Source organism: Bufo bufo, chromosome 3, assembly GCF_905171765.1.
Source record: "Bufo bufo chromosome 3, aBufBuf1.1, whole genome shotgun sequence".
Classification (NCBI taxonomy): Eukaryota; Metazoa; Chordata; class Amphibia; order Anura; family Bufonidae; genus Bufo; species Bufo bufo.
The window spans coordinates 608,741,324-608,765,484 of record NC_053391.1 but is presented as its reverse complement, the minus strand read 5'-3'; positions in this window follow the sequence as shown (position 1 = coordinate 608,765,484).

Below are 24,161 nucleotides of genomic sequence, written 5' to 3'. Positions count from 1 at the left end.
TCTGCCTTGTTTGAACTCTGGAAGTTTGGTGGATGGTCTGCTCCAAATCATCTCTAGATAAGTCCTTTTCCCTTGTTCCTTCTGTGTCTGTTTTGACTAGGCCTCTAGGGTGACGCCAGCTCCGTCGGTTGTTGAAGGAGCTGGGTGCCTATTTCCCTTTTCCCTACAGCTGAGGGTTTGGTTCAGTGTGTTACAGTCTTAGGTACGTGGGAATGTGCATATCTACCATCGAGATATGCACATGGGCATAGCAGCTTAGGGAAAGTGTTTAAGGGATTGCTTGGAGGTGACCCCTTTGTTCCCTAGCATTTGGGGCCTAGTCAGTTGTTTTGTTTGCTTTGCCGTGTTCTGCTTCCTTCCCTTATCTTACCTACCGTGACATACCCCTACTGATAGGGCTCGTCGTCAAAACTAGGGTCTTTGTCTATAATGTGGAGGAGTTGGTCACCAGCTAAAGAAATACCCATTACTTCTGCCGGGAAACGACAAAGCCTAGTGGGAATCGAGAAGAATCCACTTGGTACTCTGCTGCCTCCTCTTAAAAGAAGTCGGCCTCTCATACTCATTTCCATTGAGTGGCAAGGGAGGGACCATCCTATTTCTGCCCTACTTGACTCGGGAGCTGCCGGAAATTTTATCGACTCTTCCTTGGTTCGACAGCTACAGATTCCAGTCTTCAAGCCGGAAGCAGCCATTTCCGTCACCGCTGTGGACGGGTCTCTCCTTTAAGAAGGCCGGTCGCTGTGGATGACACCCGGGTTGCAGGTAACGGTGGGGGCTGGTTACCGGGAGGTCTTAAACCTTTTAACCCTGGACATGCCATCCACTCCTGTGATTTTGGGTCTTCCCTGGCTGAGACTTCATAATGCCACTTGCATCCACAGAAGTTCTGAGTGCGTAACAAGACAACTTCTGGTGCTTTTTTTTTTTTTTTTTTGTGGCAGCCCCACCTGATCACTTATCTTCCCTTCCACCTCCAGTTTTAGCATTTTATTACAAGCCTCCATTTATATATATCTGTGTTATACTATTCCTCAGGAGTGATTCGTACCATGTCTTTTGTCATATTTATGTATTTAATAAAATTACTGTTTATTTTAGCCTGTTGAGTCTCAGTTTGTTTTTTTAGGATTACTTCATGATGCTGAGCTGGCTTCTTTAGGGTCAGACAATTTTACCCAACATTTATGTGGGTTTTTCTTGTGTATGTTAACCTGTGCATGCTTACATCAGAAACTACTATGAGGTTTTTCTGACACAGTTTAGCATTCAGCTTTATAGCTGAGTGGATAAGGTCCTTGCCTCTAATGTACAACTTTGGGAGTTCAAATCCTGTCAGAAATTAGATTTAAACATATTGTACCTCACATTTTTTTTTTTGCCTTCCTCTGGATCAACTTGCAGGATAACAGGCCGAACTGGATGGACAAATGTATTTTTTCTGACTTATATACTATGTTACTATGTTAAGTACACTGGGTTGTCCCCAAGCACTGCCTCCATATATGGATATAGCTATATATGGAGTCAGAGCAGGGACTCCTAAGCTGAACTAGAGTCCTGACACCCTCCCCTCTTCAGAGCAGGGGGTGCCTGGGGTTCTTCCATTGACTTCCATTGTGCTCGGGTGCTTGATAGAATACACAAGCACTTTGGTGCTCAATCAACACTAGTGTCCATAGTTTCCTATGCCAGAAAGGATTACCAGAATCCTAGCACAGATGTGCACTTAGCCTTTAAGGGGTATTCTTTATCATGATAGCTCCTTTCAAATAAAGGTGATCTAGCAATCAGTTGATCACTGGGGGGGGGGGTCTGGCTTTGAAATCCCTTAGCTGATATCATAGGGGGACCCTGCAGGTGGACATACATTTCCCCATGGTTGTCTATGTACAGGTGTGTCCTTGCTTAACTTTTCAACACATGCATCCTGCAAGATGACCAGCTTTGAGAAAAAAAAATTGTGTCTGAGTAACGCAAATTATTTTTTTCAAAGCCGGTCATGTTGTGCCATTCATCTCAAGGAATGGTAAGGAAGGACACATCTGAATGACTATATTGGTCCACCAGGGTGAGAGCTGCTAATTGTTAGGCTGGATTCAGATATATGCTTTAAATTCACTGTATCCAGCATACAAACCAGCTTTTCACTGGACAAAAAATACTACATGGAGCATTTTTTGTCCATCCAAAAGCAGGCATATATGCCAGAAAGTGTCTGGATCCCTGCTGGATCCCATTACAGTGAATGGGGATCCGGTGGTGCATGGTGGTATCTGGTTATGCTGGATACTGTGAACTCCGGACAGGAACAGACTGCCAAATTTCAAAGCACATATGTGAACCCAGCCTTAGCTGGGTGGGCCGATGGGTGCAACAGCTCATGTACTCACTGTTAGAAGATGCCTCCCTGGGTCAGCAGTGCAGCAAAGGGGAGAACAGCACCAAATTCTCCGGGGCACACTCTAGTACAAGGGACACCAGCCAGGTGGTGATCGACGTGCCTTTGATGGTGATTGGCTTTTCTAGGTGCTTGTGCGGCTGGGCCCCTGAATTAAGGTAATGTCGTGACGCCAGCACCTTGGTGGTGCAAAATGATGAGAGTGGTTGTAGTATGGAGATAGAAGAATGAGGCAGGGTTTGAATCCGACTAAGAACTTTACTGTAACCAGTGTCTTCACAGCAATTCTAAGTTATAAACAGTCTCTTATGAATATGTAGGTTGGATGTTGCAAATCCAAGTAACAGGCTGTATATGTGGCTATATCTCAGGCTGGTAGTCGGCTCTTTGCTTTGTTCTAATCTCAGTAAACGGTGGTTCATGTCCTTATCTTAAGTGATGCAACAGATGGCCTGTCTGTCCTTGAAGTAAACGGTGAGGCTGCCGGAAGCTAATAAATCCTTCACCTTGATACAAAGGTGTCTAGAGCCTAGAATAATGGCTATTGTCCTTCCTTTGTCTTACCACATAGAAATTAAAAATGTTTATCATATCAGAGTGAGGACTTTGTCCATATATAATGCTTGCATCTACTTTACTAAGTGCATTATTATCTTATTTCTGTGATTTTCTTCAATAATATGGCCAGGGACATCCGCACATTTATTTATCATACCGTGCAGGATGTATTTATCTTTTGTTTTTTCTGTGATTTATTTTTTTGTTGTCTATGTAGTATTTGCTTGAGGGAGTGGCACCTTCAAGTGTGAATGTGCACCTATTTTATCTTGGGAGTAGCATTCCTCTGCACTTTTGCCCTTCCTATCCAATAGAGCGCCTTGATTAGGTGGTACATATGGGTGTGCTTACTCCTCCTCCCATTGTTCGCTTGATGCACATGGAGGTGACTAGGAGCGACACACCATACTGTATGTGCAGGGTCTGCACTCCTGAACATAGAAGCCCAAAGGCTTAGGTAGGTTTAGCGTAGGACCCGCCTGACCTGAGACCACCTTGGCGCTTTGTAGGCGGGCACAGATGTGTTTTGAAAAAAATATATTGGCTGAGTGTCTCAGATTTTATCATATCAGAGTGAGGACTTTGTCCATATATAATGCCTGCATCTACTTTACTAAGTGCATTATTATCTTATTTCTGTGATTTTTTTTCCACATAGAAATGAGTAAAATCCACTTGGCACTCCAGAAGTGTAGACGGTAGAATAAAGGTTTTACCTCTGTCTGCTTTCCTAGCTTGACACTGAGACAATGAATTGGCTCCTCTGGTCCGTGGTGCCCAAGAGAGAGCTGAGAGGAGGGGGTGCTCTCCTTGCCCCTTGCCCCTCACTCCATCTCCTCCAACTTCCACACTCTAACTCCAACTCCCCTAACTAGGCCTGAACTGTGGTATATATACTGTGGTACTATCCCCATCTAGTGGTGGAATATATGTAGTGCACCTAACAGCCTGGTAACAGGGATTTTACATAAGAATGAAATACAGCATGATATAACATACAACATAACAAGCTTTTGCAGTGCCCACTTACACTTGTGGGACGCTGCATAACAGCAATATATTTTTACTTTTGGCCCATTAGCCCCTTCAGGACCCTGCCATTTTTCCCCATAAGGATCAGGCCGTTTTTTGCAAATCTGACATGTGTCACTTTATGTGGTGATAACTTTAAAACTCTTTTACTTATCCAAGCCATTCTGAGACTGTTTTCTCGTCACATATTGTACTTCATGACAGTGGTAACTTTGAGTCAAAATATTTCATTTTTATTCATAACAAAAAAACTAATTTACAAAAGATTTTGAAAAATTTGCAATTTTCAAAATTTCAATTTCTCTGCTTTTAAAACAGATAGTGATACCTCCTAAAATATTACTTTACATTTACCATATGTCTACTACATGTTTGGATAATTTAGCAAATGATATTTTATTTTTTGGAACGTTAGAAGCCTTAGAAGTTTAGAAGCAAATCTTAAAATTTTTAAGAAAATTTCCAAAACCCAATTTTTAAGGACCAGTTCAGTTCTGAAGTCACTTTGTGGGGCTTAATTAATAGAAACCACCCATAAATTGCCCCATTTTAGAAACTACACCCCTAAAGGTATTCAAAACTGATTTTACAAACTTTGTTAACCCTTTAGGTGCTCCACAAGAATTAAAGGAAAATGGAGATGAAATTTCAGAATTCTACTTTTTTGGCAGATTTTCCATTTTAATCAATTTTTCCAGTAACAAAGCAAGGGTTAACAGTTCAATATTTATTACCCTGATTCTGTCGTTTACAGAAACACCCCATATGTGGTCGTAAACTGCTGTACGGGCACATGGCAGGGCACAGAAGGAAAGGAATGCCATATGGTTTTTGGAAGGCAGATTTCACTGGGATAATTTTAATTGCCATGTCACATTAGAAGACCCCCTGATGCACCCCTAGAGTAGAAATTCCAAAAAAGTGACCCCATTTTAGAAACTACTGGATAAGGTGGCAGTTTTGTTGATACTATTTTAGGGTACTTATGATTTTTGGTTTCTCTATATTACACTTTTTGTGAGGTAAGGTAACACAAAATAGCTGTTTTGGCACCGTTTTTATTTTTTGTTTTTTACAATGTTCATCTAACAGGTTAGATCAAGTGATATTTTTATATAGTAGGTTGTTACGGACGCGACAATACCAAATATGACTTTTTTGGGTTGTTTGTTTCAGTTTTACTGTAACGGTCGCGTACACACACACAGGGGGGAGGGAAGTGACCACTGCGCTCCACCCTTACCCCTGGCCCTGCCTACTTGCCTCGCGAGTCCTAATGACAGGGGACAACTGGACGGCAATCCCTAACTTGGAATAAGTGCAGGGATGACAGACAGACAAACAACAGGACGTGAACGGACCGAGTCAATACCAGGAAAGCTACAAAGTACAAATGGAGCAAGCAGAGAATTGTCAGGAGAAGCCGGGGTCATAAATACCAGGAGAGACGTGAAGTACCAAAGGAGTCAGCAGAGGAACGTCAGGAGGAGGCCGGGGTCAGAATACCAGGATAGCAGCAAAGTACACAAGGAGCAGGCAGAGGATCGTCAGGAATTCAGCAGGAGGTAAGTACGCCAGGAAAGACCAAATCACAGGTGGAACCTAAATTAACAGGCAACCTGTGGCCAGCAGGCTGCCTGTATTTATAGTCGGGAGTGAGGGTCATGTGACGTGGCCAGCGTCACATGACCGACGGACCAACCAGTCGAGCACCGAGTGATCAGCTCGGCGCTCAAGGCAGACTAGGAGCAGGGAGCCACCCAGCTAGTAAAGCCGCCCTGGGAATGAGGTCAAACACAGATCCTCATTCTCAAGGCTAAGCAACAGGTCTGCGGGCAATGGGGGACCGAGTGCACCCTCAGAACCCCGTTACATTTACATAATAAAGCATTTTTGAAAAAAAATATTTTTTTGTGTCTCTATATTCTGAAAGCCATAGTTTCTTTTTATTTTTTGGGCGACTGTCTTGTGTAGGGGCTAATTTTTTTCGGTATGAGATGACGGTTTAAATCATACTATTTAGGGTGCACATGACTTTTTGATCGCTTCGTATTACACTTTTTGTGATGTAAGGTGACAAAAAATTGCTTTTTTGACAGTATTTCTTTTTTTCTTTTTTACTGTGTTCACCTGAGGGGGTTAGATCATGTAATATTTTTATACAGCAGGTTGTTACTGACGCGGCAATACCTAATATGAATACTTTTTTTTATTTATTTAAGGTTTACAGAATAGCAGCATTTTTGTAAACCAAAAAAATCATGTTTTAGTGTCTCCATATTCTGAGAGCCATAGTTTTTGGGCCATTGTCTTAGGTAGAGCTAATTTTTTGCGGGATGAGATCATGGTTTAATGGATACTATGTTGAGGTGCATATGACTTTTTGATCCCTTGGTATTACACTTTTTGTGATGTAAGGTAACAAATTATTTTTGGGTGATTGTCTTAGGTAAGGTATCATTTTTTGCAGGATGAGATAACGGTTTAATGGGTACTATTTTGGGGGGCATACGCCTTTTTGATCGCTTGGTGTTGCACTTTTTGTAATATAAGGTGACAAAAAATGGTGGTTTTAGCAGTTTTTATTTTATTCTTTCTACAGAGTTCAGATAAGGGGGTGGATTATGTGATATTTTTATAGAGACCGTCATTACGGACGCGGAAATTGCCAATATGTCTGTTTGTTTTTTTGTTTTGCTTTTACAATTTTATGTGATTTATTTTGGGATTTTTTTTTTTTTTTTTACTTGAAACTTTTTTTTTTTATTATGAAAAACACTTAGTTTTCCTTTTTTTTTTTTTTGTCCCACTATGGGACTTTAACTTCTGGGGTCTGATCCCTACTGCAATACATTACAATACAATACAACCTGTATTGTAATGCATTGGCTGTCAGCTTTTACGCTGACAGCCTGCCTGTGAGACCCAGTCTAAGGGCTGGATCTCACAGGCTGCCGTAGGAGGCAAGCCCTGATACCTATGGAAGGCATCGGGCTTGCCTTCTCTGCCATCGGGTCCCTGCCACTGCAACGCGCTGACCCGATGGAGATGCGGAGGACACCCGTACCCTCCGCAAACCCTCTGCATGCTGTGGTCAGCTTTGACCGCAGCATACAGAGAGTTAATACGCCGGCATCGGTGTCTTCGCCGATGCCACTGTATGCAGCAGGGGCCTGGCTGTCAGTGACTGCCGGGTCAGTGCCGCTGATCGGGCAGGCGCACCCACCCGACCAGCCTGCCGCACATGTACGGCGCTGGTCTATAAGTCGCGTCCACCAGCGACGTTCATGTATGGCGTGGGTCCTCTATGGGTAAATAAGGAAATTGTTTACGGGTTTGATTTAATATCACATACACATTGGGGGAGATTTATCAAACTGGTGTAAAGTAGAACTGGCTTAGTTGCCCATAACAACCAATCAGATTCCACCTTTCAATTTTCACATCTCCTTTGGAAAATGAAAGGTGGAATCTGATTGGTTGCTATGGGCAACTAAGCCAGTTCTACTTTACGGCAATTTAATAAATATCCCCTAAAGAGTTAGTTCCCAAAACTATTTAAAGCGTATGCACAGCTTGTCATGAAAAAAATAAATAAAATAGTTATGTGTACTATAATAGGTTTGTGTTGGCTGATTTGTGTGCTTTTTATGTTAACTTTAACACAATTGACCCTAACACATGTAGACGCTCAATAGTTAACTTTTTACAATTAGTCAGCGACTACTAGTTGCCTTCTTACAATTAGTCAGCGACTACCAGTTGCCTTCTTTTAACATATGTTAATAATGTATAAAACATAACTTTTATTATTGGTCACTAAAAGTATCTTCTTGGACCATTATTAGTTATATTAAAACTCTCAGTTGTGTTCCCTCTATGTTAGTTCGTATTGTACATCACTGTGATACTATGTTGCTACTGATATATGCTGGGAGGCTAGTAGCTGCGCGCTAGCTCTAGACTCTTCCCTATGAACTTATGTATCAGCACTACTCATTCCATATTTAGTGGTAACATAGAGCTAACGCCTTAATCTAAAACCACCTCAAACACTGCCCCCCGACATGTTTCGCCAGCTAACCTGGCGTCTTCAGGGGATCGGGCAGTATCGTGTTTGGGGGCGTGGTGCAGATCTTTTATAGCCTTCTCTCCTCATGTTTTTTCATTTATCCTATCGCAATGCGAACATAAGTTCATAGGGAAGAGTCTAGAGCTGGCGCGCAGCTACTAGCCTCCCAACATACTGTATATCAGTAGCAACATAGTATCACAGTGATGTACAATACTAACTAACATAGAGGGAACACAACTGAGAGTTTTAATATTACTAATAATGGTCCAAGAAGATACTTTTAGTGACCAATAATAAAAGTTATGTTTTATACATTATTAACATATGTTAAAAGAAGGCAACTAGTAGTCGCTGACTAATTGTAAAAAGTTAACTTTTAATGTTAAGACCTGCTTTCCCTGAGTTAGCTGTTTGCAGAGCTTTAAGTTAAGTTCAAACATCATATAGAACCAGTGATGGCCAGTTCGCCGTGTTCGCCCGCGAACACATGCGAGCTGCCATCTTAACTGACAAGTCCGACGATGCACAGGTAAGTCCTTACCTTTGCCTGTGCGCGCACCGGTCTGAAATGAAATGTGGTCTCTGGGTGCAGGCAGTTCCGAGAACAGCCCGATGAATGCCCCCAGAGGCTGTTCTCGGAACTGCCTGCTCCCGGTGACCGCAAGGACTTACCTGTGCATCGCCGGACTTGTCAGTTAAGATGGCAGCTCGTATGTGTTCACGGGTGAACACGGCGAACTGGCCATCACTGTATAGAACATGACAATCTCTTTCTACTAAAACGAGAACCAGCCCTGTACCTCACATGGATCAGAGATCTCCCCACTGATTGATCAAGTTGTTCTTCTAGATTTTGTAAGAGTGATGGCTCAGGGGGTGTGTTCATTATGCTGCAGTTCTCTCAGGGATGTGTCCTTTCTCAGGGAGAATGTCCTTTTCGCTGCAGATCTCTCCCTGGAACTGTTGCAGCTTCTAAACACTAGATATGGTTGGTGGCAGTTGAAGGATGGAACTGAGCATGTGTGACCACCGCAGTAGGTGGACAGGCAAATTAGTGTACAGATTAAACACTAGCGTGCACCATTATAATGAAATAAAGAGAATATCTAACAACTGGAGCAATTTTGGAACAGAAAGTACATGGTAACACAACCCATTTAATGCTTTAGTTGGGTGAGTTCACACATCAGTTATTTGGTCAGTTATTTCCATCAGTTATTGTGAGCTAAAATCAGGTGCTGGTCAAAAACACAGAATTGGTGCAAATCTTTACATTACACCTGAGCTCTGAGTTGCTTCACTACTGGTTTTAGTTCACAATAACTGATGGAAATAACTGATCAAATAACTCAGCCTTAGGCCTCATGCACACGACCGTTGTTTGTTTCCGTTCTGTTCTTTTTGTGCATAGGATGCGGACCTATTCATTTCAATGGGTCCGCAAAAAATGCGGACAGCACATCGTAGGCCCTGCAAAAAAAAATAGAACATGTCCTATTCTTGTCCTTTTTAGGCATCGTTACAATGGATCCGCAAAAAAAAAACGCATGACATACGGATGTCATATGTTTGTTTTTTTGAGGATCTGGAATTTGCAGTCCGCAAAACACATACGGTCGTGTGCATGTAGCCTTAGTGGGTATGTCTTCCATCTGCTCCCTCTCTCATAGTGCCATGACTTTGAGAGCTGCCATTTCTCCTTAAAAGCTATGTACACCTTTGGGGGGAATTTTTTTTTATTATTGCATTGTACTCATTTTAAACTGGTTTTAATTGGTATTTAGAAAAATGTGGAGCCCTTCTCCCTGTAGATGGCTGATTTTATCTAGTAGCAGGATCTGAACTTTCTCTCTGCTCTGTCAGCCAGCTCACCAACGGGGTCCTTATCTCTAATCTCTGACACTCATTATAGCTCAGTTCTTATATTTCTTATGATAAGAATGTGGCCTAAATAAGTGACAGTTTAGTAATTCAGATATAAGGTTTATTAGATGACTGGCACAAAGTGAAAGTTAAAGTACAGCTAGGCAAACAGTTAACCTTTTGTGACGGAACGGCTCGATATTTATAGAATAAAAAACTGCCTGTTCATCCATGCCTGTGGCAGGGCTTGTCAGGAAGCCAGTAAATATCCCATAGACTGCAATAGTATTTTATTGTAGTCTATGGTACAAGCGATTATAGGATTACATATTTAAGTACCATAAAGGGGCTAAAAAAAAAAAGTTTTTTAAAGACGTAAATAAAAAAATATAGTCAAAAAGGCATATATGCCCCAAGTGATACCTATAAATACTACAGCTCTCCCTGTGAAAAACAAGCCTTCACACAGCTCTATGGAAACTATATAACTTTGGTATACTAACCCACTGAATAAAGACGACATTTCATTTTTAGAGCACAGTGAACACTTTAAAAACAAAACCCCAAAAAACTATGGCCGTTTCTTTTTTCCAATTTTAACCCACAGAGATTTTTTTTCCTGTTTTCCAATACAAACTATGGGGTAAATGGTGCCTTTAAAAAATACTTGTCCCTAAAAAAAAAAAAGCATTTATATGGCTGTGTGAGCTGAAAAAAAAAAAAAAGTCATGGCTAATTGATGAAAAAAAAACATAGGCTTTGTCTAAAAAGGGTTAACATCATTGGGGCAGATTTATCATAAAGATATGCCCCAAAAAAAAGTTGCACACTGCACTGTTGAGGCTTTCTCAACGGCATTTGTGCAAACATTTTTGTGCAAGTGGCGTTTCATCGCGTTTCCCCGCCAAATTTATCATCTTCTATGTCAGTTTTCTGGCGTAGAAGTACACTGAATTCTACACCAGCCAGGGGCTAGCATAGATTTCCATCCAGGCGCACAATCTGCGGCAGTCCCCCAGACTGCGTCATAAATCAGGCCTCCGGCAAAGAGCCTGGTTATTATAGCCCGGCCCCAATAAGTTTACGAACATGGGCTTTTTTCTCACACAAGATTGCCCTGCATGAAAAAAAATGCAGCAAGTTATATCTTTTGCAGTTTTAACACAAGAAGGACCCCATAGAAATAAATGCATGAAAACAAGAAAAATGCAAGACAGGCATTGGACCAGATTTATCATTAGCTCCGGTCAGAATAATGGAGTGAAAAAGTCCCAAAAAAGTCCCAAACGCTAAAACTGCGCACAAATTTGCGACTTTTTTCTGCTCTGCACTATGCTCGCCAGTTTTCTGAAAGTGGGCGTGTTTTCTTATGTAAATGAATCTCTAGACAGATTTACTATTGGGACTATTTAAAAATTCGCAAAAAAGTCGCAATTTCACTCCAGTGAGGACCATGCTTATCTTATGAGACTTTTTAATAGAACATGCTACTTTTTCATAAAAACGTGCGACTTTTTCGTAAAGATGTGCGACTTTTGTAAAGCTGCTTACTGACGGATAAACTGCTACCGTCAAAACACATTTACAGTGGGATGCGAAAGTTTGGGCAACCTTGTTAATCGTCATGATTTTCCTGTATAAATCATTGGTTGTTGCGATTAAAAATGTCAGTTAAATATATCATATAGGAGACACACACAGTGATATTTGAGAAGTGAAATGAAGTTTATTGGATTTACAGAAAGTGTGCTACAATTGTTTAAACAAAATTTGGCAGGTGCATAAATTTGGGCACCACAAAAAAGAAATGAAATCAATATTTAGTAGATCCTCCTTTTGCAGAAATTACAGCCTCTAAACACTTCCTGTAGGTTCCAATGAGAGTCTGGATTCTGGTTGAAGGTATTTTGGACCATTCCTCTTTACAAAACATCTTTAGTTCATTCAGGTTTGATGGCTTCCGAGCATGGACAGCTCTCTTTAAGTCACACCACAGATTTTCAATTATATTCAGGTCTGGGGACTGAGATGGCCATTCCAGAACGTTGTACTTGTTCCTCTGCATAAATGCCTTAGTGGATTTTGAGCAGTGTTTAGGGTCGTTGTCTTGTTGAAAGATCCAGCCCCGACGCAGCTTCAGCTTTGTCACTGATTCATGGACTTTGGTCTCCAGAATCTGCTGATACTGAGTGGAATCCATGCGTCCCTCAACATTGACAAGATTCCCAGTCCCTGCACTGGCCACACAGCCCCACAGCATGATGAAACCACCACCATATTTTACTGTAGGTAGCAGGTGTTTTTCTTGGAATGCAGTGTTCTTTTTTCTCCATGCATAACGCCCCTTGTTATGGCCAAATAACTCAATTTTAGTTTCATCAGTCCACAGCACGTTATTCCAAAATGAAGCTGGCTTGTCCAAATGTGCTTTAGACCACCTCAAGCGGCACTTTTTGTGCTGTGGGCAGAGAAAAGGCTTCCTCTGCATCACTCTCGCATACAGCATCTCCTTGTGTAAAGTGCGCCGAATGGTTGAACGACGCACAGTGACTCCATCTGCAGCAAGATGATGTTGTAGGTCTTTGGTGCTGGTCTGTGGGTTGACTCTGACTGTTCTCACCATTCGTCGCTTCTGTCTATCCGAGATTTTTCTTGGTCTGCCACTTCGAGCCTTAACTTGAACTGAGCCTGTGGTCTTCCATTTCCTCAATATGTTCCTAACTGTGGAAACAGACAGCTGAAATCTCTGAGACAGCTTTCTGTATCCTTCCCCTAAACCATGATGGTGAACAATCTTTGTCTTCAGGTCATTTGAGAGTTGTTTTGAGACCTCGATGTTGCTACTCTTCAGAGAAAATTAAAAGAGGAGGGAAACTTACAATTGACCCCCTTAAATACTCTTTCTCATAATTGGATTCACCTGTGTATGTAGGTCAGGGGTCACTGAGCTTAGCAAGCCAATTTGAGTTCCAATAATTAGTTCTAAAGGTTTTGCAATCAATTAAATGACAACAGTGCCCAAATTTATGCATCTGCCTAATTTTGTTTAAACAATTATAGCACACTTTCTGTAAATCCAATAAACTTCATTTCACTTCTCAAATATCACTGTGTGTGTCTCCTATATGATATATTTAAATGACATTTTTTATCGTAACAACCAACGATTTATACAGTAAAATCATGACGATTAACAAGGTTGCCCAAACTTTCGCATTCCACTGTATTACAGTCTTAAAGGGCCGATCATAAATCTGACTTGGCTAAAACTGACTTTAGCCATATGTGAAAGTGGAGTGAGCTGTCAGAGTCATGATAAATCTGGCCCATTGTGTTTTTAACACAGGTCTTGCCCACTCAAGTCAATGGGTCAGTGAAAACAGACTAAGGCCTCATGCACTCAGCCGTTGTGCGGTTGTTCCGTGAATTCAGGACCACAATTTGCGGTACCCAATGCACGGGCAAGGTCCGTGTGGCGGCCTGGACAGATTGAGACCCATTCAACTTGAATGAGTACGTGATCCGTCCCCTCCGGAAAAAAAATAGAACATGTTCTATTTTTTTTGCAGTGCGGAGGCACGGACAGAAACATTACGGAAGCACTCTGTAGTTCTTCCGTTGGTTTCCGTGTCTCCGTTCTGCACCGCAGCTCCGGATTGCGGACCCATTTAAGTGAATGGGTCCGCATCCGTGATGTGGGGAGCACACGGCCGGTGCCCACATATTGCAGACCCAATGTTTGCAAGCCGCAATATGCCCGGCCGTGTGCATGAGGCCTAATTCAGATTGTCCGTTATTCACTGTTGCTAGGAGATGCTGTGTATTATTCTTCACATTTTCTTTTCATGTGCCTGAACAAAGAATGAAAACTTATGATAGCCATAAGGAAATATGCAACAACAGAATGACAGAAAGCAATAAAGCAAGACTGAGACAGAACTGAAGGACAAACAACCACTTTCCACTGACAGAACTCGCACACGTTTAACAGGGTTGTCTCACTTTAGAAAATGGCATTTATCATGTAGCGAAAGTTAATACAAGTGCAACATGCCCCCCCTCCCCCCCTCCCTAGGGCCTTATCGTGTCCCAGGTTTGGTGGAATACTGAGTGGTGTGGTGCGGCCTATATGTGTCATGGTGCTCCTATCTGGATACAGCGGGACCCCAGGCTTAGGCTCAGAAGCAAATAAAGTGGAATAGTTGAGTTAGGGGTTGAAGAATAACAACAGCTTTACGTGGATAAACTTGATTCCAGACAATATTCAGGCTTTTCTTACTTTCAGGCTTTCTCTTGGTTCCAGCAGGGTTTGGCGTAAACTGGCAGGCAAACTTGGTAACTGTGCTTTCTCTCTTTCTCTGCTGACAGGCTTGCCTAATAACTCTGCTTTCTTTCTCTCTGCTTTGCTAAACTCTGCTTGGTCTGGTTACTGGACTTTTGGTCGGTTCTGGATTGGGGTGCCTTTGACTGTTATCCACCTCCTGACACTCAGTAAAGTAAATTAGCATGGAGTCCGGGTGCTTTACAGGCTACTTCCCTTTTGTGGCTCCTGCTCCAGCTGAAGAACACTTTCCTCTGGCTGCTATATCTTCCATATATCTGATTCCATGGCAAGCATAGCTTAGGCTACTTTCACACTAGCGTTCTGCTGTCCGCTCGTGAGCTCCGTTTGAAGGGGCTCACGAGCGGAGCAGAACGCTTCCGTCCAGCCCTGATGCAGTCTGAATGGATGCGGATCCGCTCAGACTGCATCAGTCTGGCGGCGTTCAGCCTCCGCTGGCCGTGCGGAGGCGTGCGGATCCGTCCAGACTTACAATGTAAGTCAATGGGAACGGATCCGCTTGAAGATGACACCATATGGCTCAATCTTCAAGCGGATCCGTCCCCCATTGACTTTACATTGAAAGTCTGAACGGATCCGCTCAGGCTACTTTCGCACTTAGAAATTTTTCTAAGTTATTAATGCAGACGGATCCGTACTGAACGGAGCCTCTGTCTGCATTATTAATAAGATCGGATCCGTTCAGAACGGATCCGATCAAGCGCAAGTGTGAAAGTAGCCTAAGCCTGGCTGTTATAGGCACGTCTGGCTGTCACCATGCCCAGGCTTACACTGTCCTGTCTAGACTAGCACTAACTGGAACATCTGCCCCTCCCTTCTGGTAGGAAGCAGAACTGGCCCACTTCTGCCCAAAAGAAGGAGAATGGAATGGCAAGTTCAATTCTATCTAAGTATCTGTCTCTCTCTCTGCCATATATGCTGCCACCTGCTGTTGAACCAGGCATATTACATATGCATAACAGTAATATCAATGCACACTTGTGAAGGACCTCAAAATAAATACACAGATGACATAGGAGTTAGCAATAAAAGACAGTAGCAAAGTGAAAGAATAGTAACAACACTCCGGGGTGTTACACAAGGCACTTACTAATGTATTGCGATTGTCCATATTGCTTCTTTTGCTGGCTGGATTCATTTTTCAATTGCATTATATGCTTCCCATTTCCATGGTTACAACCACCCTTCAATCCAGCAGCAGTGGCTGTTCTTCCACACTGTAAGAAAAAGTGGCAGTCATTTCTGGTGGCCAGGACCATGGGAGTGCACATATGATGGCGATTTTTTTTTATAGTGTGCAAGCATGACAACCACTGCTTGATTTCAGGGTGGTTGAAACTATGGAAACGAGAAGCATGTAATGCAATTGAAAAATTAATCTAGCCAGCCAAGGAGGCAACATGAACAACCACAATACATCAGTAAGTGCCTTGTATTAACGTTATCTACATGATAAATGATCACGATGATGAGTTTCTATGAAGAGGTGCAAATCTTGATGTTGGTCATGTGTCAGATGTGATATATGTGTTTTTTTACAAAAGCATTTGATACAATGCCACACAAGAGCTGTGTGTTATGTCAGAGTGTATTCCCTCAAGCTGTTGCTCCCTGGGGAACGGTTCAGTGGAAACATAGTATTGAAGGACGAGGCCAGTATTAAACTTAACAAAGTCTTAACATTTTCTACATGTTGATGAAAGGTGAGCACTTTTCTCCCCTTGTTCTAGAGATTGGTGGGAGTCTCAGTGCTCTGCCCCCCACCAATCTAAACTTCTGATATGTTTCTATGGCATATCAAAAGTTTACTGAAAGTTACAGTGCCACCATAAAGTAGTACTCCCACAAAAAAATGTTATTCTCTGACCTGTTAGAAAAGTAGATTATGTAAACTGTAGTGAAGGTAATTTTATTTCCAGTGGCTGTATTTGTGAATTATAACCCCCCTTCAGATCCTCAGCTGTGTCATGTGACCAACACTCTGATCTCCAACTGACACAGTACAAGAAGTCAGTTACTTCTTTGTTCTTTCCTATAAGACTGACATTGGGGCTCCCATAGGAATACACAAAGAAACTGGCTTACTGTCCACACATAAGATGCTGTGTTATTTGGAAAGTTAGATTGTTGGTCACATGACTCAGCTGGGGATCAGAAGGGAGGTTATAACACAAATACAGACACTAATAGGAAGATTACATTTACTACAGTTTACATCATGCATCTTTCTAACAGATAAGAGAATATTTTTTTTATGTGAGTGCTTCTTTAAACCTGACTAATTGATTCTACTGTATCTAAGCAATAAGTCTCATAAGGACCCAGATCCATACAAATAAGGACACCGTTCCTTTATAAATGAATTCTAAATTAATCATTTATGTTATTTTCCATATTCATTTGCCAGTGATTTTCGTGTACTTGTTAACAGTGGGTATAACAGGGAAGCTTGAATTACTGGCCATAGTCTGGCTGAATGTGCTGCTGAAAACTTTATAACCAACCAGTCAGCGGGAAGCTCATTCCTTGATTTCATTGTGGCAGAATCGACTTTCAGGTTTTACTTTTGATGTGCTTTTTTAACTCTGTTCCGTTTTCATCATGATCCCTTTGCTTGGTTTTGCTGACAATGCTTTGCTAATTGCTTTCTACTTCTCTTTGATTCACTACAATAGGCGAGTTGCATTGAATTTATGTTTCGGTTAATCTGCTCCACTTTTCTTTTATCGGGATGATGCATGGTTCTGCATTTTATTGTCGCTTCCTCCTGATCTGCATCCCAGATTTCCTGGATCTTCTCATGTCTGTCCTCCCTGGTGCCCGTGTGCTATAGAGACCTTTGTATCAAGATTAAATGCCATATTTATTGCAGAGAGACACATCCAGCTGCGATGCCACAGATCTGTTCGACAGGTGACTACAGATGTACTACTTGATAGAAATTAATAAGGATCAAGGCTTTATAGATCTGGTGACTGGGAGAATTGATGAAAGGAAAGATGCACACGGCGTGGAGGTGGCTTATACAGCTTTCTCTTGCAAAATGCTTCTTTTTTCGTATATTTCGATTTCTAGTTAAAGAGGACATGTCAGTTCTCCTGACTTGGCTGTGTTAGGTGGGATTTCTATTAAAAAAGGGTCCATGTCATGACCACAACTCACAGTTGATTTTCAATACGCCATGAAGGGCCTAAACCTGATGAATGTTGGAGACCAAAGTAGTGAAGGTCCTGAGTGGTGTCAATGGCATCACTGACTTGTAAGGGTATGTGTGCAGTACACTGCGCACACGGATAAAAAAACAAAACACTGCCGTCTGAATCAGACCTTTGCATTCCCCAAAAGATAATTCCGCAGCATTTTTTGGTTAGAACTCTGCATTATGTTGTCCCTCTCTTCATCTTCCAGGAAATGTGTGAATAAGTTGTCAACTGGGCATCACAACTCACAGGCGACACACTGACACTGTCTGATGAGTGCAGACAGTGTCAAAATTCTTAGGGACAGATCCTGTGGATATTATATCACCACATTTACACTTTATAGATACATTTCCAGGGGGAATAACAAAAGAATGAAAAGAAGCTCCAAACGTACTGTTCAATGGAGAATGCAAGTATTTACTAAATCGGACATGTCAGGAGAGGTTACAATTTTAAGTTTGAGTTCACATTACGGTTTAGTTTTCCTTTCTGCTGATCACAAGAGCAGGAAAAAAACCGGATCCTTTATCTTTAGTATCCATTGTGCTTATTTTGCATCCATTTTTGTCAGTTCCATCAGAGATCTGTTATTTTTGACAAGGGGAAAATGTTCTTCGTGGAAATGGCTAAAACAGATGAAAGATGAGCACAACGGATGCTCTATATAAAGGATTCTTTTTTTTTTTTTCTTTTTTTTTTCGTTTCTATTCTTCTGACAGATCAGATGAATGGAAAACTAAACGAGGATGTGAACCTAGCCTTAAAACTAACTTAGCAGTACATAGTCGGTAAATTAGCTGTTCGGCCCCCCATATTTGCACTTCCATGCAGCCATTAACACTGAACACAAAGGGTTAACCTGTCAGTGTGTTACAGCCTGCTATTGATCTTCTAATGCAGGGATCATCAACCTTTGGCACGCCAGGTGTTTTGAAGCTACAACTCCCAGTATGCTCCGTTCACTTCTGTGGGAGTTAGAAGAACAGCCGAGCATATTTGCATGCTGGGAGTTGTAGTTTCACAACAGCTGGACTGCCGAGGGTTGTTGATCCCCGTTCTAATGTGTCTGCACAGTGAGGCATATGCTTATTTAGAATTGACTTATGTTTTTTATTGATATAGTGCTCACATATTCTGCTGCGCTGTACAGAACAGTCCCTGTCCCCGATAGGACTCACAATCTAAATTCCAAATTAACCTATAAGTCTGTTTTTGGAGTGTGGAAGAAAGCTGAAGCACCTTGAAGAAACCCATGCCAACACGAGGAGAACATACAAACTTCATACAGATATTGCCCTTGGATGTATTCGAACCCAGGACCCCACAGCTGCAAGGCAACAGCGCCAACCGTCTTAGGTCATTGAGTAATTATAGAACTCAACCTTTAAAAAACATTTTCAATCACATATTAGCAGCCTGAATGTGTATATTCTAAGTACCGTAGTTTGTTTTATAATACATGGGTGGATGGTTTCCTGAATATACATTTTTGAAGTCACTCCATGAATTCTGCTTCCTGTCCTAGCTCTTTAACGTTATCTTTGTTTGGACTTATAGTACAGCAAACAGCCTCGCTTGACTTCCTTAGTCAGACCATTCATCATAGACAGAGGACATCACACATTATACTGATAAGTGCAAAGCTCTTCTGTAGACATCTTCATCTAGGCCTCTCAAGAGAACAATAGAGCTGTCATACTGTTATCCTAATTCTACTAAGCTACTATACTACTATTCTAAAATCAGATGACATATTTCCCTCACAGCAGCAATAAAATAACGAGATCCCTGTCTATATAGGAATTTAATGTGAAGAAAAGGTTGAACGGGACTCCTCAATGTGTGCAGGGAGGTGCTCATTGGTATACAAGTTCATGTATTTGAAGGAAAGACCACGGCACTTTTTTTTTGCTGTTACGTCAAATGCTTATTTTTATTGTCTTATTATATCCATCCAAAAGTTTTTTTGAGCCATTGGCCAACATTTCGGTCAGCAATAGACCTTGATCACGGCCGTAGTTATGGTGCTGAGTGGTGGAGCAGGATTACGTGTGGTCTTTCCTTAAAAAATATAGAAATTTGGGGGCGGAGCTAACGCCGGCAGGAGATGGCTGCATGAGTGAATAGCTTCGTACACAAATCACCCTAATAAGCTTGGTATCAACGCCTGGAGATCCAAAAATGGTCAAAATCGGAGGTCCCAAGTCCAGCGACACCGCCGATCAACCCAAAGCCCCTGTCTGCAAAGGGGACATGGATAAATTTATCAAAAAAGCGGCTGCTGCTTATGTGGCGCGAGAAGACAAGATGGCGCCGGCTTCACCTCGCACCTCAGGCCGCCCACAGAAAGAACCGTCTGCAGCTTCTCAAGACACGGAGGTTGATTCTGACAAGCTTCCCATCTCAAGAACATATCTAAAAGATGTACTTACCTCCTCCCTGACAGCAGCGCTTGAACCCCTGAGTACAGACCTCTCAGAGATAAAGCAGGACGTCCGGCAAGTCGGCAGAAGAGTCGAGGCCCTAGAGGAGACACAAGCGGCTCTGGTGAGTCACCAAGTGGGGGTAGCAAATAACCTGGTCTTCATCCAAAATAATCTAAACACCTTATACTGCGCCATTGAAGACCAGGAAAACCGCAGCAGGCGTAATAACCTGCGTTTCCGGGGGTTACCGGAGACAACCGCCGCAAGAGATATCCCCCATGTCATCACTCAAATCTGCCTCTCCATTTTGGGCCCTGACTCAGTCCATGAGGTTTTAATCGAGAGAGCTCATAGGGCACTAAGACCCAAACCAGCCGCAACAGACCCACCAAGGGACATAATCTGTAGATTCTTGAGCTTCCAAGTTAAAGAAGCTATATTGATTAAAGCCAGCTCCATGGAAGAGATATCCTGGGATGGAAACAGCATTACCCTGTACCAAGATCTTTCCCAATCCACACTTAAGAAGAGAAGATATTTAAAGCCACTGACAGACTGGCTCAGAGCACGAAATATACCGTATAGATGGACATTTCCTTTCGGTCTATCTTTCTTCCACGAAGGTCGCAGGATGAATATATCCACCTTCATAGATCTCAATCCAGTATACGATCACCTCAACATTGAGCCTTTGAATATCCAGAACTGGGATCTTGTTCAAGACCTATCTTTCTTACCAGATCTGCCTATCCAGATTCCATGGGAAAAACAACAACATACCCCAAGACCTAATAGGACCAGGAGAGAAGTCCCACAGACCACACCAAGAAGACTTCCATTAGGAGAGTGAGATGAACTGCCATATGCATATTTTTGCTTTTCACTATCACTCCCTCTCTTCAATCTTTAACCCTCTAACTGCTTTCTCTACCTCCAACTTCTCATCCTGACCCCCCTCTATATTACCTAACCCTTTTATTCCCACCTCCAATCCTGCATCTATTATTGTCTTGCAATGCTATGGATATATATTCCAAAGTAGGGTGATGTCCTTCACATGTTGATAATTCCCCCTCTGATCAATCAACAAATTTTTTGTGCAAGAGCACAAAGTTTCTTTTCTTCAAGTTTACTTTTGTTTTTATGTTTAAGTTCTTTTCAACTATACTTGTTTCGTAGATATCTTTCATACTGCAACCAAGCCTTATTTCAGTCAAGACATCTTACAAGCATGTTCCTATTCCCAGGGTATATTCCAACAGATATTATAGATGCTATGTTGACCTCTCGTGTGGGGGGGCCTGTGACGCAGTGGTCCATTTTACAAAATAGAAGGATATGGCAGATCTTACGGTAGCTTCATTTAATGTAAAAGGCTTTAAGGCCCCCTCTAAAAGGTGCCAAATTTTTTCTCTTTTAAAAAAAAGAAATACCTCCATATTATTTTTACAAGAAACCCATTTTAAGTTCAACCATTACCCTGATCTTTCCCGTTCCAGCTTTCCTGACTGGTTCCACTGCGGCTCAGATTCCTCCGCCTCCAGAGGGGTCAGCATCGGATTTAACAAGAACATATCCTTCCAATATATTGCACATGTACAGGATACGGAAGGTAGATATATAATGTTAAAAGGTAACATAGCTAACCATATCTACACACTGGTAAACATATATGCCCCTAATGTTAACCAAGCTTCGTGGTTTGATGCTATATGCCCAATTATAGAATCTTTCCAAGAAGGTACAGTTATCATGGGAGGGGACTTTAATGTTACCCTTGATTCTATACTAGACTCTTCAAAAAAGAAGTCTGTCCTTTCTCAGAAAAAACTTAACTTCATAAACAATAAACTCCATAATCTTAACCTGGTTGACACCTGGAGAACATTTAACCCCACAGAAAGAGATTATACTTTCTTTTCAAATGTACATGGCTCATACCAAAGACTAGATTACCTATTTATTTCTAAAACACATTTACAGACATGTTCAAAAACCCACATAGACTCTATCCATTTATCCGATCACTCCCCAATATTTGTCACCATATCCACCCCCCACTCAACTTCTAAAACATTTACCTGGAGACTCAATGAACAGTTGATCTCATCAAGAGAAAATAAAGACAAAATTCAGAAATCCCTAAATGATTTCTTCTCCTCAAATGCCCTCCCAGAAACCTCTCCCCATGTCCTATGGGACACCCACAAGGCCTACATAAGAGGCCAATTCATTAGCTTGGGTGCTCATATCAAAAAATTGAGAAAAGCCCGTATAGATGGCCTTCTATCTGAAATCCGGAAGATGGAAACGATCCACAAAAAATCCCTTTCTGATCATTATCTTACTAAACTCAACTCCCTTCGATCTGAACTTAAAAACAATTGAAATGCTATATCGGCCAAATACTTTCTAAATTCCCAATTTAAATACTTCGCCCATGGCGATAAAGCATCCAAGTTTATCATGAATAGGATTAAGAAAAGGAGGAATTTTAACTATATATGTAAGATCCATGATAATAATGGTGGAATAGTCACTTCATCTAAAGAAATAGCTTCCCAATTTCAAGCTTTTTATCAAGCCCTTTACAATTTACCCCAACTGGCCCTACCAACTAACGCCCCATCCACTATAGAAGGCATCAATAGTTTCCTGGATACTGTTTCCCTCCCTAAACTCAACAATTCCAACATAGAAATACTAGGATCTCCTTTCACTATGTCTGAACTGGAAAAAGCCATCAAACAGCTGCCAAAAAATAAAGCCCCAGGACCTGACGGTCTAACCGCCCTTTATTATAATACATTTAAAGAATCTATCTCCCCTTATCTTTTGAATATCTGTAATCAGTCACTCAGAGGTACTCCCCTCACTATAGACATGACCAGAGCTTTAATAACTATTATTCCTAAAGAAGGCAAGGATCCAGCACATTGTGCTAATTATCGGCCCATTTCTCTGCTAAACCTTGACCTGAAACTTATGGCCAAGATGTTGGCAAACCGTCTCTCCCCTATTCTCCCATCATTAATACATGGCGATCAAACTGGCTTTGTGATTGGAAGAGAGGGTAAAGATAATTCGGTCAGAATTATCAATGCCATTCATTATGCCACTAAATTCTCTCACCCCTTAGTTCTTCTCAGCACCGATGCCGAAAAGGCTTTTGATAGGATTAGTTGGGACTTCCTACGCCTGACTTTGTCTAAATTTGGAATGCCAACACCTTTTATAGATGCAGTCTTTTCCATGTATTCCAATGCCTCGGCGTCGGTGCTGGTGAACGAAACTATCTCCCCTTCCTTTCCCATTAGAAACGGCACACGCCAGGGTTGCCCATTATCTCCCCTTGTCTTCGTTCTAACCATGGAACCACTCTTACAATCCTTCCGTCAAAATGACAAAATCAAAGGCATTAAACTTGGCAGCCATGAACACAAGGTCGCAGCATTTGCTGATGATCTTCTTCTCCTTACCTCCAACCCAAAAACATCCCTCCCACTAATATACGAAACTTTAGAAAAAATCAGTCCCCTTTCTAACCTCAAAATAAATATGAAAAAATCGCATGTTCTGAGCATAGGCCTAAATTCCCGCACCAAAGTTGACTTAATAGCCCAATCCCCGTTTAATTGGGACAACCCTTTTATAACTTATTTGGGAGTTAAAATTAGTACTGATATTTCTAAATTATTCCAACTAAACTTTGCCCCACTGTTACAAAATATGCAAGAACAATTAAGGAACTTTCACCATCATACATTATCCTGGTTTGGCCGTAAAAATATATTTACTTCTCTAGTCCTCCCTAAACTAAACTACTTACAACAAGTCCTCCCCCTCCCTATTCCCAAAACCTTCTTTCAATCCTTTGACAAGGAAATTCGATCCTTTATATGGAATCATAAGAAAGCCCGTATACGTCTTTCCGTACTTCAGAAACCAAAAAACTTCGGTGGTATTAATCTTCCGAATCCCTCTCTATATAACCTAGCCACCTTATTAGCCAGATCTGTTGATTGGTTCAGGAACCCTACACATAAATCCTGGCCCGATATGGAAGCTGCCATAGCTAAAATCTCTTTTAGAACTCTATTAATCCACCCTCAACAAAACCTTAATACATTCAAAAACACAAGTCCAAATATAACCGCCACTATAGTAGCATGGAATACATTCCAAAAATCTGATAATGGAATCCCACTTCCCTCCCCACTTTTACAAATAAAAGACTTAATAGACCTAGCTCCATTAGAGC